The sequence below is a fragment of the Papaver somniferum genome, unplaced genomic scaffold (assembly GCF_003573695.1).
Source record: "Papaver somniferum cultivar HN1 unplaced genomic scaffold, ASM357369v1 unplaced-scaffold_95, whole genome shotgun sequence".
NCBI lineage: Eukaryota > Viridiplantae > Streptophyta > Magnoliopsida > Ranunculales > Papaveraceae > Papaver > Papaver somniferum.
This window is the reverse complement of record NW_020652637.1, coordinates 12,146-16,601: the sequence shown is the minus strand read 5'-3', so window position 1 is coordinate 16,601 and position 4,456 is coordinate 12,146. Positions and strand designations below refer to the sequence as shown.

Below are 4,456 nucleotides of genomic sequence, written 5' to 3'. Positions count from 1 at the left end.
CCATTTTTTTTATCTTTCTCAATCACTCTAATTCACCCTAGCATTGGTAAAAACTTGAATCGTGGGCCCCACCTATCACTTAGAGAAACATAGTTTAAAAACAAAATAAAATAAAAATAGAAGTGAAAAGGACTCAACGAGATATGGTGAAACTATCATGTTATTTCTAACACCTGAGCTCTGTGCTTTTATGAATAGACTCTTCTAGATGTTGCCATCTAATCAGATTGGTTCCTCAACTCCTACAATCAAAATGCTTCCATCCACTTAGATTGGTTAGTGCCATCCTTAATAAATATAAATTTCTAGGCTCTGGAGTTTATTAATGCAACTAAAAAGTTTCTCCCCTACCCCCAAACTTAAATCTAACATTGTCCTCAATGTTCTAAAGATAAAATTAAAAGCATGAACAAGGAGAAACAGTTACCATTGAAGCAAAAGAGTTAAGGAAAGATATTACCGTGTTGCATGAGATTGGATTACCTCCCAAGAAGTGTTAAGTTTAAAGTCTTCAGCCAGACATCAAGTTTCATAAAATGGCTAGTTACCTTTCAAATCATATATCAGTAGTCGAAATAATTGTGGGTCATCAAAACCAAATAAAACTGCCACTAATATGAAACAACTGCACAGGATCAGAAAAAATAACATAAGGAGCACAACCTCATTGAAAGTTTCTTGCAAGACAACTGGATTGGGCTTCATATGAGTGTCTTGAAAAATAGATTCATCCGAAAAACGGGACTTTAATAGCTGGATTTCCTCCTGGATAGTATCAGGAGGATCGGGTTGAGGAGTCTGAATAGACTCAAGTGATACCTCATATGCAGTAGGCTCGAGTCCCAAGTTAGGGACTTCTATTTGACGATCACTACCCCCAAACTTAGAATTTTGGGTGTCTCTAAATAGACTAGTCACAATATTCCTAACTTCTAGACCATCAGGTTCCTGAAAAAGGTCAATTGCTTTCTCTGAATTATAATGGGGTGGTTCATCCTCTAAATTCTTTTGAGGTATACTACCTGTAAGACTTATATGTTTCATATCCTGTATGGTCAACCCTAGAGTTTCTTTATTGTCTTGAAGCAAGATTTATGGCCTGCTGTCCTGATCGGATGCTATAATCACAAGCAAAGTCTTAGATGGCCCTAAGAATGCAGATTTAGGGTCCAACTTAGGAGGCTCTTCTAAACAAGGGATTAAGGTAGACTCAAAAGTTTGTAATGGTTCGAACCTAGCTTTCCATTTATCGGTATCTAACATAGGAATAGAATCCAACATTGCATTCACTTGTTCAATGTTGCTATCTTCGTCGAAATCCATGTTAAAGTGGGATAGACAACTCTCTAATGGATCTTCCGATGCGATATTTGGTAATGACTCCTGAACTAAGGTTCCTATCATGTTCACCTCTTCAATGCACGTGTCATCTAGCTCAGAATGTAGCTTATTGACATTAAAAATATTTAACTCAATAGTCATATTACCAAAAGATAGATTCATAATACCATTTCGATAGTTTATGATCGCATTAGACGTAGCTAAAAATGGGAGACCTAAATTCACAGGTATCTGGTTCTCTAGGTCAGGGACAGGTTGGGTATCTAGGACCACGAAATCCACTGGATAAATAAACTTGTCGACCTCAATAAGAACATCCTCGATAACATCTCGAGGAATTTTGACAGACCTATCAGCTAACTGCAGTGTTATCTGAGTAGGTTTCATTTCACCAAGACCTAGCTGTAAGTACACATTGTACGGAAGTAAGTTCACACTGGATCCTAAGTCAAGTAAAGCTTTTTCTACCCGATGTTTACCTATTGTACAAGCAATGGTTGGGGAACCTGGGTCTTTGTACTTTGGAGTGGTAGTGTTCTGAATGATTGAACTTACATAACTAGCTAAAAAGGCTTTCTTATGGACGCTAAGTTTTCGCTTTCGCGTACACATATCCTTAAGGAACTTGGCATAAGCAGGAATTTGCCTAATTGCATATAATAAAGGAAGGTTTATGGTAACTTGCTTAAAAACCTCCAATATGTCATTAAAGTTCGATTCCTTCTTTGTTGATGCTAATAGCTGGGGAAATGGAGCTCTAGGCACAGGATCAGACCTCTCAGGAACCAAGTCAGCATCATTGGAAATTTTATCAGTCCCCTCAGTTAGCGGTCCTGAGGGATGAGATCCTGAGGGGTGAACTACAGTATGTTCACTATTGGGAATTTTTACCTGATTGTCTACTACTCTACCACTCCTAAGGGTTCTAATAGCATTCAACTGATTCGATGGTTTTGCACCTACTTCATGATCTCCTCTAGGGTTGGGTTGAGTTTGACTAGGAAACTTACCTCTTTCTCTTAAAGCCTCATTTATATGACTAACCTGGGATTTCAACTCGGAAATAGCCTGAGAGTTAGCCTGACCTATTCTCTTATTTTCTTTTATACCTTGAGCAACAGATTGCTGAAACTGCATAGTGTTACAAGTTAACAAAGCAAGAGACTCTTCTAAACTCATAATCTTCTTATCCGGAGGGTTCTGAAACTATGTCGGGGCTGAAGGATTCTTAGTATAGCCAAAACCTGGGGGAGATTGAGAGTTACTAGACTGACCTTGATTCTGGCCCTTAGACCAAGAAAGGTTGGGATGGTTTCTCCAACCAGGATTATAGGTTTCTGAATATGGGTCAAACTTCTGACGGTTATCAAACCTAGTGTTATTATAGAGAGCATTGGCTTGATCTTCAACAGTATTGCCTTCCCAAAAAGGCTCTATTATACCACTAGTATGACCCACTTCTAAAGCTTCTAACCTTTTTGCTATAGCAGCAATTTTGGCATCTGATTCGTAACTTTCTTCTACCCTATTAACGTTTCCTCTGCCTAGAAGAATTGTTTTCTGGGGTACCCTATTACTTTCCCATTGTTGGGTCTTTTCGGCGATTTCATGCAAGTATGTCATCGCATTATCAACTGTTTGGTTTTCAAACCCACATGTACACATGGACTCTACTGTAGTTGTGGTGGGATAATCTAAACCCTCATAAAGGATCTGAACTAACCTAACCTTTTCTAAACCATGATGAGGACATTGGGCTAATAAATCATTGAACCTTTCCAAATACCTATACAAAGATTCTCCCTCCTGTTGTGTAAACGTGCAGATTTGCGTGCTAATAGAAGAGGTTTTGTGCCTAGGGAAAAACTTGTTAAAAAAGGCGGATGTAAGTTGTTCATGGGTTTCAATTGATTCGGAAGCCAAACTATACATCCACGACTTGGCTTTATCTTTTAAGGAAAAGGGGAATAACCTGAGTTTTAAGGCATCATCATCAAGGTTTCTAATTTTCAGGGTACTACAAATTTCCTCAAAGTCCCTAACATGGAAATAGGGGTTTTCATTTTCTTTTCCTAAAAGGATTGGGAGAAACTGTAAGGTTCCAGGCTTAAGTTCATAATTTGCTTCAGTTTCAGGTAACTTGATACACGAGGAACGAGTATTCCTAGTAAGATTCAACAAGGCTTTCAAAGTTGCCATTTCTGGCGCTATTGGACTATCAGGGATTTTCTCTTCAAACGGACGTTCAAAAACGGAATCTTCACGAATCGGACTCTCTAAATTGAGGTAATCAAGACGCTTAGAACTACTAGCTTTCTCTTTAACAAATCTACCTAGGGCGTCTCTTTTACGTTCAGGCATGCAACAGAATAAGGAAGGGAATTCTATGCAAACACAAAACAAGGCTGACTCAACAAATCAAACCTAAATTTCTAGCAAACAAAAAGCATGATGGATCCACTTAGATTGCCACTAGACCAGCTTCTATTCTTTCGAAAAGAAACTCGTTACAATCTGAGCAAACCCCTCTGGAATCAATACGAGTCAAAGTAAGTTGAATCAAGGCGAGGGAAGCTCAGTGGAGCTTTGATACCCAAGGCCTCACCGGTTACAAGGCGGCGCAGTCACACATTCAACTCACAGAAACCGTCAAGAACTTCGAAGTATGCTCAAAAGAGTAACCAATATTCTTCGAACGACTTTCCTATTAAGCTCGTTACCCTATAGGTCTCGTTCTAGTCAAAATTTTAGGCTTAGGTTCGCGTTTGGTTTCGTGTTCCTAAGACGGGCAAGAAGAGAACGGTGATGAAATCCGAACCCTTATCTTGTATGGCCAGTCCTTGCCCTTTACTAGGAATTAAAAGCAACCGTATTCAAGTCCTCAGCATATATTCACCTTAAGGAATACAGTAAACCCGCTGACAGGGGATTCGCGGGTGTTTCGAAAAACTTACTTCCCGTACCAGACGGGCGAAGAACCGCTGAAGTCGACTCGGGCCACAACTCCTATGTTATGTACGAACCCGAGGGGCCGAGGTGATATCGTAATCACCGTCCTTCCCTGCACACAGTTTGTATTTAAACCAACCCTTCCTTAGGGTTTAAAAATAATAAT

At 39.5% G+C, this 4,456-nt stretch overlaps 1 pseudogene; it reads left to right on the top strand.

The window, feature by feature from the left end:
* The first annotated feature begins 3,076 nt into the window (after nt 1–3,076).
* On the top strand, nt 3,077–3,176 carry LOC113346158 (annotated as a pseudogene).
* The last annotated feature ends 1,280 nt before the right edge of the window (nt 3,177–4,456 follow it).